Source organism: Elephas maximus, chromosome 1, assembly GCF_024166365.1.
Source record: "Elephas maximus indicus isolate mEleMax1 chromosome 1, mEleMax1 primary haplotype, whole genome shotgun sequence".
NCBI classification, from domain to species: domain Eukaryota; kingdom Metazoa; phylum Chordata; class Mammalia; order Proboscidea; family Elephantidae; genus Elephas; species Elephas maximus.
In genome coordinates, this window is record NC_064819.1 from 20,949,178 (window position 1) to 20,965,040 (window position 15,863).

Here is a 15,863-nt window from a genome sequence, read left to right on the forward strand (position 1 = left end):
CAGCCATGTTCGGTTGTCTTGGAGGAAGAGCAGGCGAGAGGTGCAGGAGAACCAGGCCCTGTGTTTGAGGTTTGGTTTGGTGTGCCTCTCAGTTCCAGGCAAACGGGAAGACGTATGAGGGAGCATTTTCAGGCCCCTTAAAAAAAAAAAAAAATTTTTTTTTTTTTTTTTTAAATAAAGTATTCAGAGACTCATAAAGTTGGAGGGGACCTTAGATCAATTCAATTTAGTACCTCCCTGCCTGAGATAATCAGACCCACTGGTTTTACAGATGAGGAAACCGAGGGCCTGGGACATGATCTTGCTTCTCCAGGGAGTTAGTCAGTCATGGAGTTAGCTAGCTGAGTCAAGCCTGGACAGAGCTCACCAATGCTCGGCCCCAGACACTTTCTTTGGCTCCCTGCACGCTCTCTGCACCCTTTGTCCTGCTCTTAATGTCCCTGAACTCTGGGAATGCAATCCCCAGCTCTGCAATTTTTGGCAAATCTCTTAACCACACTGTCTTTCAGTCCAGCTCAGCTGGGAAGCCAGGCACGACCCAGGACTCCTGGGAAACCAGCTGTGGCACCCAACTGCCCTTTTTCTGCCAAACCCTCTCCGCAGCCTTGGAAAGAAGAACTGGTTGGGGAGAAAGGTTGGGGAGAGTTTGAGATGGCTTGGCAACACCCCGATAAAGGCTTGACCCATGCATCCACCCCGACCTACCCACTCCTTCCATCTTCCCTCCCCGCAAAGCTAGAAAGAATGTAAAGAAGAAACATTCTAAACAACAAGCCTTCATGAGGAGTCTTCATTGGTGCCTTCCCACGCTATTCCACAGGATTTGTTTTAAGAAAAAAACAAAAAGGAGGAGAAGGATTGAAATGAGGCCAGACCTGGTGACTGCCTCCGGAGAGAACGGGCCAAGAAACAACTGCCAACTGCATCAATTAAGGCTGCCCACAGAAATACACTGAGGGACCCAGAGTTTAAAATATTTTCTTTTGGTTTTTTTTTTTTTGCCCCCCAGAGAATTTTAGAACTGGCAGACCCATAAGGATTATGATCCTGATGAAAGGGGAAATGGTAGGGTCAGAGACAGGAGGGCCATTGTCCAAGGTCCAATAGCAGGGATACACTGGCAGGGTCAAGACAAAGCCCCAGCTCTTTCCTGCCTGCTCGGGGCTCAACACTGTCACATGTTAGTGAAAATCAGACTCCAGCTTCTCTCAATTCCTAGAGTAAAAGTTGTATCAGACAGACATCGATGCTATGGTTGTAGTCTTAGGGTTTTCTACATGCACCCCACCCCCCCAGCAAACTCTAACTCGGCCCAATAGTCTATTCACTAGAATGTTCCTGGTCTACCCCCCTCCCCCCTGAAGCTTTCTAAGGTTTGTATCTGTGTGCACAATCGCTGTTATGGCATGCAAAGTCCTTGACCATTTCTGCAGGTCTAGATTCTGCCCTTTGAAATGCCTTGTCCTTCTGGAACCTTCCAGCTGGAAGGAGCCTCCCTTTTTCCTAAACATCCACAGCGCTTGACTCGGGCTGCTTCTCGGATGATCTGATCTTTTTCTGCCTTATATTCTGGTCATTTTGGTACATGTCGTGGCTCCAACCAGGTTAGAGTGGACCGTTCCCACTGGGGGAGATAAAGGCGGCATATTCGTGTTGCTCAAGCAGCCACTGACAGCAGCCTGCCAGTGAAAGAAAGCCTGATGCCAGGCACTCTGTGACTAATGGATCATGCTGCCTTTTTAAGCTCCTGTTGGGAGGTGAGGGGAAGCCACATGTCTTGAGATGTGAGTACAATCCCATGCCTCCTCAAGAGCCACCTGGAGTAAAGTGTCCAAGGAAGAGAGAGCATTCTCACGGTCAGCCCTGCCACTCACTCTCTTCTCCCACCAGCCCAGCCGAGCAGATGAAGGCTGGAGGTGAGCAGCCCATGGGTAGGCTTGGGCAGAATCCTTCCGACCTGACAGACATGTGGGATGGGATTCATGCCTGGGAGAGGCCCCCAAAGCCCCTTGAACACTCTTGAGCAGAGTCCAGAGCATGTGTAGAGGTGGTGGGACCGGGTTGTCAACTGGTGGAAGATTCTATCAAGGGAGATGGCCCCAGCTGTGGGGAGAAGGGCTGTATTGGCAAGTAGGCAGATAGGACTCCCCAGCCCCCATCTAGCAAGTGACCAACCTTCTCAGAGCTACAGAGCTTAGAGGTTAAGAACACAGTCTTCACTGTCAAGCTCCTGTGAACTTGGTCATTCCTTTGAGTCTTAGTTTCCTCCATTAGGAGAACGGGGATTAGAATACCTACCTCACAGGTGGTTGTGAGAATTCAATAAAACAGCAAGTCAAGTGTTTATCACAGTGCTTGACATTCAATATCAGGTTGTTATTATTATTTCATGAAGCTGCTGATGTATGGAACAGGAATCTTTCTTTTGAGATTCAAGAGAGATAGGACAGGGGGAGGCAGAGTCTATAGCTCCTTTTCGTGGGACACCGCCTGTCTGAGTCCCTTTGTACTTCAGGTAGAGTGTGTGTGGGAAGGTCCCTGGGTGATGCAAGTGGTTTGTGATGAGCTACTAACCTAAAGGTTGGTGGTTCAGGCCTGGCGATCTCCTTCCATAAAGATTACGGCCAAAGAAAACCCTATGGAGAAGTTCAACTCCGTAACACATGGGGTTGCCACGAGTCAGAGTCAGCTTGATGGTGTTGGGTTTGGTTTTTATTTTTTTAGAGTGTGCAGAGGCAACAAGGTGAAAAGGCCTCCTGGATGCCCCCGACTCCCCACCCAGCACTCCTTGCTCTTGCTCGGGCCAATCTTAAACTCATTTCCCTGTCACACTGTGGTGGTCCTTTCAGGTTCTCATAGTTGGCCTTGCAGCACGGGAAGGGGCTCAGACAGCTAAAGCCAGATGTGGCTCAAGGCCTTGCCTGGCCAGACGCTACCTCACCATTGGCCTGCAGGAGCTTCCAGGGTCCCGCTACTCCCTGCCCAGGGCAAGTTATCCTCCGTGGCCCATCTTTTCTCTATGGGCTTGGGCTTGCTGGGGCCTGTTTGGTTCTTCCAGAGATTTCTGAATCCAGGGGAGCCTCCCCATAAGGGCCTGAAGACTCTCCTTCAGTCTTTGGGATGTGCTGCACCCAAGGGTTCTTACTCACAAGAAGACCAAGGAAAATGCTACACTTCCAGGCAGCCCTAGAGGGGGCTGGAAACCTTCGTCAGCTCTGGAGGCAGCTCAGGAGCCAGAATTTCTACAGGTCAAGGCGCAGTTCTCTCCCTCGTTTCCCCGAACCAGCTCTCAGCCTCTCCTCAAAATAAACTTTGGAGAAATATTTTAAAAAATTGAAGGGAGGGAGCAAATTATCTTTCTAGGGAAGATGCACGTCTTGGTCTGAGCCTGGCTCTAAATGGGTCCTTATCACAAACTGGGAGAGATTGTTGGGGGTGCAAGGAAATGTTTTATCCTTCCTGTTCATACAGCCGGACTACATTTCCCATACCTGCTGCAGTTAAGCATGGTCATGTGACTAAGTTCTAGCCAGTGGAATGTGAGCAAGAGTGATGAGTTCCCATCCAGTCCTGGCCCATCAAAGCATCTCAGGTGTGCTTCTAGGTACTCTTTCCCCTTTTGGCTGAATGAAGATAATGCCCAGAGTCTTTGAAAGCTATGATTTGTAATGGCAGAGTGTCTATCTAGCCCGGATCCCTACATAACTGAGTGGAGGAGGGCCACGTGGCTAACTCGTTAAACCTGCACATGGCAAAGCCTGCTCAAAACTGAAAAGTGAACAAGAAACAAATATCCATTGTACTTGAATGCGATGCATTTTGAGGCCTATTTGCTTGAGCAATCCACTTATACTAACTAATATAGGAAGAAACCCTTGCTTGGAGAGAGGCCAGACCTTGCAGAGCTTTGCAGGTCATGTTAAGATTTGAGAGATTAAGCGTGGATCATGCCTCCCCAGCTGTGGGAAGAGGAAGATGGAAAAAAGAGAGCCAGGCACAACACCAGTGGAGAAACTTCAACCTTAGCATCTTGTTATAGGAATGGTGCTCACCTGTTAAAAGCCTTTTCTACTAACAGCTTAAAACAAATAGAGTGGCTGTCCAAATGTGCCTCCTGATCAATTGGACAGAAATTTGCTTCTTTAAGAGAAACAAATAATCAAAAAAACCAAACCAGGTGCGTCAAGTCCAACTCATGGTGACCCCATGGGTATCAGAGAAGAACTGTGCTCCATAGGGTTTTCAATGGTGTGATCTCTTGGAGGTAGATCACCAAGCTTGTCTTCAAGTTGCCTCTGGGTCAACCACCAACCTTTTGGTTAGTAGCCGAGCACATAACCATTTGTATCACCCAGAGATTCCTCTTCATAGGAAGTGCTTGTTTAAGAACATGCTCCTCAAATTAGAGTACATGGTCCCCTTTTGGGGTGGTGACTCCTAGAGGTACACTAAGCCACCAGATAAACTTGGTTTATGGGTTATAAGTTTACTTACCCACTCCACTGCTGTTGAGTCTATTCCGACTCACAGTGACCCTATAGGACAGAGTAGAACTGCCCCATAGAGTTTCCAAGGAGCGCCACCAGGGTTTCCAAAGTTTATTTAGTGGTAAGTAATTTCAAATATTCTTATAATAAAGCAAAGCTATATTATGGAGTACCCCTCTCCCCCCCCAAAAAAAACCCATTGCCATCAAGTTGATTCCAACTCATAGCGACCCTATAGGACAGAATAGAACTTCGCCATAGAGTTTCCACCACCTTTTGGTTAGCCACCGTAGCACTTAATCACTACACCACCAGGGTTTCCATATTATGGTGTAGCGGAATGCAAAATCTGCATAAATTTTTAACTGGACCACAGGCTTTAAGGAAAGTGTAGGCTTGACAGTAGGTGGGAGGGAGGAAGGGAGTGAGTGTATAGAATACCCAGGGTCCTTGCTGCCAGACCTCCAGGGGTATGGTTTTATTTTTCTTTGTTATTTGAGGTAATTTAAGGGGGAAATAAGAAACATTGGCTTAGAATGGCAGAGCCACTAATACCTCTGCTCCAGGGCTTGGGGCTACCAGCACTGTTTTATGACACCATGATACCACAGCACCGGGTTAGGAGGGGTGGTCCCTTCTCTCCTTACCACATTATAACAAGATCCTTCGGGGACTTTTGGCAGGTAATACTCTTGGATTTATCCAAGACCAGAAAATATGTGTTAGCATGAATTCTGTGGTAGGACCATTTATCTTCAAGTGCTGTAGATACTACAGCATTACATCTCATGGCTGCTGACTCTCATTGTTGTGGTTGTTTGCTGCCATCGAGTCAGCCCCCTACTCATGGCAACCCCACGCACAACAGAACAAAACCCTGCTGGGCCCTGTGCCATCCACACGATCATTTGTGGATCGGACCATTGTGTTCTATATGGTTTTCATTGGTTGATTTTTTGAAACTATTGCCAGGCCTTTCCTCTTCGTCTGCCTTAGCCTGGAAGCTCCACCGGATCTGTTCATTATCGTATCAACACGTAAGCCTCCACCGACAGATGGTTGGTGGCTGCGTGTGAGGTGCATTGGCTGGGAATCGAACCAGGTTCTCTCTCGTGGAGGGCAAGAATTCTACCCCGAACCACCAGTGCCCCCACGGACTCTAATACCTGGTGCCATTTGAAGCTCTGGCTACGACCCGAGGAAAGAGCAATGGTGGGGATGAGGGGCTGGGCAACTCATAAACATCCTCCTACCCACTTCAGTCTCAGTTCAGTGAGGGTTAAGTTGGTTTGAAGTCAATGCCTTTTTCTTCTTCTCCTTCTTTTTTAAAATTTCGGTTCTTGGCATCTTGTTTCCCCTCATCCAGCACACTCACTCCTCTCTGCATTTCTTCTGGACAATGGTCCTAAGCTTTTAATCTTTGTGATTTTTCTCCGAGTGCCCACTCAGTTCAGAAAGGACTCGCTTTTTTGGCTACTCAATTCGTTTTTGTCCCTGAGGGCTACAAGGAGGTGAAAGGATTTGAACTTCTTTCTTTCTTTTTTTATGAAGAACTTTCTCTGTTCTTCCATGGGTAGCCCTTGAATGATCAGGTCCTGGGGCGATTAACCTCTTGATATCTGCAGTGTTTGAAATTTCCTGTATGCCTCCACAACAGCCTGCAGTGTGTTCTTGGCGACCTGCAGGGTGGCCTCCCTCCCACAAAGTGGGACCTGTTGGAAAGGGGCCCAAGAGAGGAAGGAAATGTCAGACAGGTGGAGTTACGAGAATTACGTAGAGGAAACAGTCAAAATGTCACTCTATAACTAATTCAAGTGCAGTAGAAATTTAATAATGTACAGTGACCCATTTTGCTGTTACATACCATCTTTCATCTGACCATGGAAAATATTAATCTTTTCAGTCCCATGGTCTGGTTTATGCGAGGAGTCCTGTCTGTTTTTTTTTTTTTCCCCTCCTCCCAGAGGCAAAGAAAGAGTAACTGGATTATTTAAGTGTGTACAATAGCCCCTCAGATTTGAAAGTAGCTGGTGTTGGTGTTATTTTCAGGCCCTGGGGACAAGAGGGGAGGTTGGAAAACAAAGATTGCTTTTCTCGGACCAAATGGTCACCCAGTGAAATACCTTTCTGATGGCCTGGCTCTTTCAGGTGAGCACACCGATTCTGTTAAAAAAAAAAAAAATATGAAAACAAAACGAAAAGCACACACCAGCGTGACGTGGGCTGTTCATGAATTTCTGGGGTGAGGAGAGGCGTTTTGTGTCTCTTGGGTCTCTGACTGGAGACTCAGGAATTTTGATCTGGTTTACTTCATGAGTGCTGCCCAACACTTGGCAGGACATGTATCAGGGGTCTCAGGCAGGTCTTTGAAGGTAATGGTGTCAGAGTTTGTGATAACACGAAAATATTAGCAACATCCAGGAAGACAGGGTGGGGTGGGTTTTATTTGGATCCATGTTCTTCCCAATCCTGATTAAGCTTATATCCAGGGAATAAATCAAACACTTCTAGCCCTGGTGGTGCAGTGGCTAAGAGCTCGGCTGCTAACCAAAAGGTCAGCAGTTCGAGTCCATCAGCCGTTCCTTGGGAACCCGTTGGGCAGTTCTACTCTGTCTTATAGGGTCACTGTGAGCTGGAATCAACTCAGTGATGATGGGTTTGGTTTTTATTTCCACAAGAGTTTTTTTTTTTTTTATGATTAATGAACTTTATTATTTTGTCATTTCAGATTAGACTATAATAAGACTACATAAATGGTCTTCTGAATTTAAATACAGGTTTCTGTTCATTATACTGATGGTAATAGAACTAACATTTGCATAACATTTTACAGTTTCCCATGTACTTTATCTCCTTGTGATTCTGTTCTCACAACAACTTGTGAAGCAGTCAGAGCTAATACTACTGTCACAATTTTATAGTTGAGGAAATTGAGAGACAATGAAGGAATGTGCTCAAATCTAATGATTCAAAACAGCAGAACCGTTTTGAATGCACAGGTTATTCGTGCATTGATGGGATCGCCCTTTCAACAAATAATTTTGCATAACCGTTGTGTATCCCACATTCTTTATTATCTTAGGGGGTATCCAATCTATTACTCGTTTTATGGGTTTAAGCCTCATGTTGCAGTTGTTAGGTGCCTTTGAGTTGATTTCAAAACATAATGATTCCATGTGTGCAGAGTAGAGTTGCTCCATATGGTGGTTTTTGTTTTGTTTTTTAACATTTTTTCTTTTTATTTTACTTTAGGTGAAGGTTTACAGAACAGACTAGCTTCTCATTAAACAGATAGCGCACATACTGTTTTATGGCGTTGGTCAACAGCCCCACGGCATGTCAACACTCTCCCTTCTCGACTTTGGGTTCCGTATTACTAGCTTTCCTGTCCCTTCCTCCCTTCTACTCCTTGCCCCTGGGCTGGTGTGCCCCTTCAGTTTTGTTTTGCTTTATGGGCCTGTCTAATCTTTGGCTGAAGGGTGAACCTCAGAAGTGACTTCTTTCCTGAGCTAAAAAGGTGTCCAGGGCCGTACTCTCAGGGTTTCTCTAGTCTCTCTCAGGATAGTAAGTTTGGTCTTTTTTTGTGAGTTAGAATTTTGTTCTACATTTTTTTCCAGCTTTGTTCGGGACCCTCTGTTGTGACCCCTGTCAGAGCTGTCCGTCAGTGGTGGTAGCCGGGCACCATCTAGTTGTACTGGACTCAGTCTGGTGGAGGGGGTGGTAGATGTCGTTCATTAGTCCTTTGAGCTAACCTTTCCCTTGTATCTTTAGTTTTCTTCTTTCTCCCTTGCTCCCAAAGGGGTGAGACCAGTGGAGTGTTTTAGATGACCACTCACAGGCTTTTAAGACCCCAGATGCTACTCATCCATACAGTTTTTTTTAAATATATATTTTATTTTTTAATGGCAATATACACAACCAAACGTATACTCATTACAGTTTCTACATGAGCAGTTCAATGACATTCGTTACATCACCCTTAATTTAAGCTCTCTGCCCCTTAAAGTTCTCATCTGTGCTTTAGATTATCTGTTGTCAGCTTAAACTCATATAGGTAACTCCTCGTAAGCATTCTTTATTAATTAGGTAGTTTCATTTATTTAGTTTATTTCTCAGTTGATCTCTCTCTCTGTCTCGATGTGTCTATTTTTAATTTACATCTTCCTTATTTCCACAAGAGATTAGGTGTTTTATTATAAATACTTGAAATGAAAATCAAAGATCAAAAACAATGGCAAAGAGGAGGGGAAAAATGTGCTTCAAAGTGTATACTAATACAACTGCTATGAATGGGTATGAATGGGTAGTAGCTTTCACTGAACCAAAAGGTGTATATGGATAGAAGGAAAACACAGCAAGTTATAGGATGCATTTTGTCTGGTGGAAAGAAATAGACAGCTATTGAGGTGCAAGGACTTTTATCTAGCTCTGTCCTGAATTCTGAAATAAATCTGTATCAAAGATCTGTATACAAGGCACATTGCCAGACATGATGACTCTATTTTTAGCAGCATGTTTCCAATCAATACAGCTGTGTGTGTGTGTTGGCATGTGCCATTGTGGCATTTCATCAAACTCTCCCAGGAATTCCCTTCTATCCTCTCTCTCCCTTGGAAGATAGGGGAATTTAGGGTGGGATAGGTACACGCAGATGTTTCCATTACAGGTTTTGGTTGAAGGCAATAAAAACCACTTCTGGCCACTCAAGCCAAAGAGAAGCCATTTCCAAGGACAGAGTGGTAGACCCAATCTTGGTTAACTCATGGCGTCCAGGCAGCCAGTTATTCTGGACAGTCCCTTTAGGGCCCGGCAGCCAGGATGGGTGACCTGCAGCTCTTCTGGCATCACTGTGATTGGGGCCAAATCCCAGAAGACTCCAAGTGGCGTAGCTTGGGCCCTGTGGCAGCTCCTTGGCTGCTTGTCAGCCTACCGAAACTGCACACAGTAGGGGTAAGGATGTTCCCCTAAAGGAACTTGGAATCGAAAGAAGGACTTGCTTCCACCTTGACACTCTAACTCCATCCCAAGCTGGTTTTTACTTGAGGAGATTCCCTGATTTAAAAGCAAAGCTGTTCCAGAGCAAAGAAGAATGAAGAAAACCAAAGACACAAGGGAAATATTAGTCCAAAGGACCAATGGACCACAAGTACCACAACCTCCACCAACCTGAGCGCAGAACAAGATGGTGCCCGGCTACCACCACCAACAGCTCTGATAGGTATCACAGTAGAGGGTCCTGGACACAGCGGGAGAAAAATGTAGAACAAATTCAAATTCACAAAAAAATTAAATAAATAAAAGAGCAGACTTACTGGCCTGACAGAGACTGGAAGAATCTTTGAGACTATGGCCTCAAGATACCCTTTTAACTCACAATCGAAGCCAGTCCCGAATTCACCCTCCAGCCAAAGACTAGACAGGTCTATAAAACAAACCATAACGTATGTGAGGAACGTGCTTCTTAGTTCAGTCACGTATACGAGATCAAAAGCTCAAGGCTTGCCCAAAAGCGCAAAGCTTGCCCAAAAGCAGCGACCAGGCGGCAGGAAGGGACAGGAAAAATGGACGATGGAAGGGGGAAATTGGAGTGTGAAAGTAGAGAGTGTTGATGCATCAAGAGGATTGCAACCAATATCACAAAACAATTTGTGTATAAATTGTTGAATAAGAAACTAATTTGCTCTGAAAGTTCAGCCTAAAGCACGCACACACACCAAAAGTACAGCTGCTTTTTCTGATTGTCTGTTGCCTGAGCTTCACCAAGCAGTGTTTTCATGCCTTACTGACCCAATGATTGTCCGATGGTCAGTCTTGAGAGCCAGCAGAATATGAATTTTCCACTGACAAGAAAGGGACCCGTTGAGCAGAGAATGAAGTTTGCTCCTATGGTGATGGAAAAGGGCAATTTTAGATGCAAAAACAAATCTGGAATTCATTGAGAGGGAAGTTTCCTCCAGTGAGATTTAGCAGGGACTATTTTTTTTCTTCTCTTGACTCTAAATACCTTTCGAAAGTGCTTGGATTTTATAATTGGAAAAAAAAAAATGTATTATAAGGTTTTTGGACTAGACCACACTATGCCAAGACTTAGCTTTTTGGGAGTCTGACACTGAGTCGATTTGCCATGTTTTTCTTTTAATGAGTTAATGGGTTTGGAGCGGGGGTGTTTGAGACCATAAATGTTCCCGTCTATCTCAGCCAAGGTGTTGTCCTCGTAGCTTGAGGCCTACTTTTGTCTCTGTTCCGCCCCTCCTCACCTTCCTTCCCCAAATATAGAACTGACAGTACCCTGAGTTATTTTAAGAGAAGAAATAGGAGGGGTCTGGTCTCTAAGGGCGATTCAGGAAGAGAACAGGAACTCAGAGACATGAGGTGATTGGTCTCCTTCTTCTTTACGCTCACTCTAGGCTAAGTCACAGAGATGCTTTCCCATGGTGACTGCAGACAGGGCCATAGCGACTTTGCTGAGTATCAATTTAGCTATTTTTTTCTAATCTCGTCTAATACAACAGTGGTATGGAGAAATACAATTGCGCTTGACTTTAACGTGATCTTTTATCTCTGACACACACGTCTGGCAGGCTGGATTATGGGGGCAGGGTTTGAGAAGTAAGGCTGTGGTGGTAGACAGGGCCAGATGACCAGGGTTACTGAAGGCCAAGCTGTAAGTGGACTTTATCCTGCAGGTTTCTGTTGCTCAAAGAGTGATCCCAGACCACCTACACCTGAATCCCTTGTGGGGACGTGTTAGAAATGTAGATACGTGAGATCCACCCTAGACTTTCTAAACCAGAATCTAGGGAGTGGCTCACAAGTTTGCATTTTTTTACAACTACCCCAGGGGATTCTTGTGCAAATGAACCTACAAGAACTTCTGCTATGGATCCTGGGGAGCCCAACAGGGGGTGAGCAGATTTGTATTTTAGTCAGAGTGTTTTGATATTGGAGGATGAGAATAAGAAGGCTGTTCAGTAATCTAATATTTTATCAAGCCATTACATATCGTGCTTGCTACGCACCATGCACTGTTTTAGTCGCTGTAGTAACAGCGACTCATTTAATTCTCATAACGACTCAAGGAATAATTTCTGTAACTATCTCCACTTTCTGGATGGGGAAACTGAAGCACAGAAATGTTAAGTAACTTGCCCAAGTCATATGATAGTGTCATTTCAGAGCACAAGTTCTCGACTACTGTCCCCTGCTGAAGGGATCCCTGTGTGGCTCAAACGGTTAAGTGCTCAACTATTAGCCAAAAGTTTAGTGGTTTGAACACACCCAGGGATGTCTTGGAAGACAGGCCTGGGGAACTGCTTCTAAAAGCTCACAGACTTAGAAACCCTGTGGAGCAGTTCTCTGTATACATCAGGTCGCCCTGAGGCAGACTCCACAGACTGGCAAATGACAACATACTCTGCTGAGGTGCAAGGGCGTGATGACCTATTGGAGGAGAGACTTGAGGAAAGAGAAGTAAAGTTTGACCTAGAGGATGCTGGAACAATAAACCTTAACGTCAGTGTGGAAGACGTGGTGGCATTTATGTATCTATGTTACCGAAGGAGCCCTGGTGGCGCAGTGGTTAAGAGTTCGGCTGCTAACCGAAAGGTCAGCGGATGGAATCCTCCAGCTGCTCCTTGGATGGCGGTGAGTCAGGTTTATGTTACCAGTATCTCTCCTATTAGATGTAAGCCCCTTAAAAGTAAGGGTGTTGAAAATCACTCCAGCTTCCAATAGCAAATGTTAGATTGTAGGGGGCACCAGACTCAAAAATTGGGGGCCAAAGTCCTAGAATCAGCTCTACCAATAACTTGCCCTATGGCAAGTTACCCAACCTCTGTTTCTCCATTATAAAATGAGGGTGTTGGATACATGACGTTCCACTGCAAAGTGGGCGAGGCTGCAGAGTTGCACAATTCCAGGGGTTGCCTTCACTGGGTGTTTCCAAAGATATTGTGAAAAATGATTGTACAAAATGGGGTTACCGAAGAGGGAAGCAACCTGTTGGGGCATTAAATGAGTTAATACTCGTCAAATGTTTAAATCGTGCCTGGTACATCTAAGTGTTATTCTTGTTATTACCAGTTTCCATCGAGTTGACTCCAACAAATAACGACCCCACGTGTGTATGTGTGTCAGAGTAGAACTGTGCTCCACAGGGTTTTCGATGGCTGAATTTTCAAAAGTAGATTTCCAGGACTTTCTTCTGAGGTGCCTCTGGGTGGACTCAAACTTCCAGCCTTTCCTGTTAGCAACTGAGTGTGTTAACTGTTCGCTCTACCCGGGGTCTCCTGTTCTTGTTATTATAACCTCTGATTTTTTTTTCTAGCTTGAACATGGGTATCTGAGATCCTCTGAGCGATTTTTTTTTTCTCGTCCAGAATTAGGAAAAGTGGATTTGAACTTGAAGGATAAAAATCGTCTATGTTGTTGTTGTTGTTAGGTGCTGCCAAGTTTCTCCCAACTCATGGCAACAACTCTGTACAACAGAACGAAATACTGCCTGGTCCTGCGCCATCCTCACAATCTTTGCTGTGTTTGAGCCCATTGTTGCAGCCACTGTGTCAACCCATCTCCTTGAGGGTCTTCCTCTTTTTCTCTGACTCTCTACTAAGCATGATGTCCTTCTCCAGGGACTGGCCCCTCCTGATAACATATCCAAAACAGTCTATAGGCAGACAATACTTTCTTTAGTTTGTTCTGGGTACCCAGTAATCTCTATTTAATTCCTTTAGGCCTTTTTTTTTTTTTTTTTCAGCATCTTCTTTTTTGGAGACCCCCGTCTCCAAGTAGGTAAGGAAGGCACAGCGTTGGCAGAGGCTGACATGATGGGCACCCTCTCCTCTTGAGTGGCTCTGTCCCTACAGTTGCTCAGAGTCAAAAGTGCACAAAGCATTTCTCAGTGGATGGTGTTTTGCTCCCGGAATGTCTGTACATGGGTGCCAGAAGCCTGGAGAGGTAGAGATCTTTGTTCTCAAACCACCTCCCTACAGTGATTTTATAAAGAAATCTAGACTAAAAAAGCAACGTTTTCCACTGTTCATAAATAATGTTAATCGGATAAAGACCTTTTGATTTATTTTCTGAGGATTTGCCATCTCATGCTGTAATTTGGAAATGGTGCATTCTGAGGAATTTCAAGGAAATTCAGTTTCTTATTTTTCATTCATTCTTTCATTCAACTGGCTATTCTTAAGTGTTTACTACCCATTAAACATACAGTGCACAATCGTGCCAATGACCCTGTGAATTGTCAATTTTTTGTAGATTGGGGGTCAGAAGACTGGACTTAAAATCTTCTATAACCCATTAGCTTTGCTAATTTTGTGAGCCTTAGTTTCCTCTCTTACCTCACGGGGATGTTGTTGGGTTCAAATGACTTAATATGAATGATAAATGCCATATGTAAGCAGGAGTTGTTCAGATGGTTAGGAATGTGTGGTTCGCGCAGGCCTTGACTTTGTAGATAACCATGGAATTCTTTTTAATTAACAACACATTTAGGTGACTTATCCCAGTGCAGTTGTTATAGTGGGAAGGAGAGGGATGCTAAAATCTTTGTACACCACTTGCTGTATCTCTAGACTTGGATTAAATCTTTCAATCCCTTGGGGAGTTGGAGATACCCCAATGTAATCCTTTAAGTCCACTTGATTGCCAGAGTTTTAAATTAACCATTTGTTGCTTCCGCATTATGTTTCTGTCTCCACAGACACTGCCTTACATCACACATGTTGGTCTGCAGGAAACATTCTCTTTCCCACCCTCGCAGTGATGGGCTCCTGGAAAGGTCAACCTGAAAGAAAAGAGAGACAAAGAGAGGTAACGTAACATTTCTTATCAGGCTTATTTGATTCCTTTTGGGCATGGGCTTAAATGATTTGACCAAAATTCCAGTCAGTCAGTGGCAGAATGGGAGGTTGAGGTGAGAGCTCTTTCCCATCCTGTTTACCAAGTGTGAGCTGAATCCTGTGAGGAAGGCCACTGTCCTGCTTAGGCTATTTTACTCCTGAGGCATGCCCTTGATGAACCCATAGGGTCTTGAGTTTGGAAGGGCACCTGTTTGACAGGGACCCATTCATAAGTCTCTAGGCAGCTCTAGGAGTTCCATGACAGTCCCAGAAGGCACTGCTCTTGAGGACCTCATGAAAATCTCTTTAATTTCAGGCCCATCCTACTCATTCTTAAGCCCTCAGATTCTATTTGGAGCATAACGCTAGTTGCCTCGGTCAGTATGAACCTGACCACTTTCTAGACCTGTACCTTCCAATACTTGGCCACCAGTCATGTATGGTTTTTGAGCCCTAGAAATGTGACTAGTCCAAGTGGAGATGTATTACATGTGTAAAATAGTCATGAGAACTTGTGACTTAGTATAAATGTAAAACAACAACAACAACAACAAAAATACCCAAACCTGTTGCTGTTGAATTGATTCTGACTCATAGCGACCCTATAGGACAGAGTAGAACAGCCCCATAGGGTTTCCAGGGAGCACCTGGTGGATTCAAACTGCTGACCCTTTGGTTAGCAGCCATAGCTCTTAACCACTACGCCACCATAAATGTAAAATACCTCATTAATTTTTAAATATTGATCACATGTTGCAATAATAATCTTTTGGCTGTATTGTGCTAAATAAGGCATATTTTAAAAATTAATGACACTTGTTTCTTTTTATATTTTTTAATGTGGCTACTAGAAAATGTAAAAGCATCTAAGTGGCTCGTCTCTTGTATGTGGAGTCTTAGAACCCAGATCAAGAACTTGGGCCTGAATGGACTTCAACTGGGCCACCCCTTCAAGTGTAACTGTCTTGGGACCCCTTCCAGCCTGGAACACAATGAACTCAAACACACATTTTAGTTGGCTTGTTTAAAAAAAAAAAAAAAAACAACTCTGAAATCCTACTAATTGTTTGGATTTCTGGAGAAAGGCTGGTGACAAGAGAAAAAATTTCTCCTTGGCCAGATGTCTGGCTTCTTGCATCAAACTCTTGCGACCTCAAACAGTGTCGTGGATGTTTTCTTTCACGCTAGCCACCTGTGGCCCAGATCAGCATCTATTTTGCAGGTCCCCATGTTTTTTTTGGGTTATGTCCATATTGAATGCTCCTCGGTCTTGTCTTCACCGACCGTCCTCTTTGTTCTCTGACATATGATGAAGATCTAAGAAGCAGTAGTGTCAGAGAAGTGGCATTTTGAAGATTTGAGAGGAAGGGCTGACCTCAAAATTTTATATCTAGGTGTATGGAAACACAGGAAATTCTTTTATCCCTGTGCAGAATTCTTTCATTAAACTCATTCAGATGGACAAAAGTTATATGCAGTAAAATACCTGTTCGATTCTGAACGTGTTTATTGGTGGAAAGAATTTTGC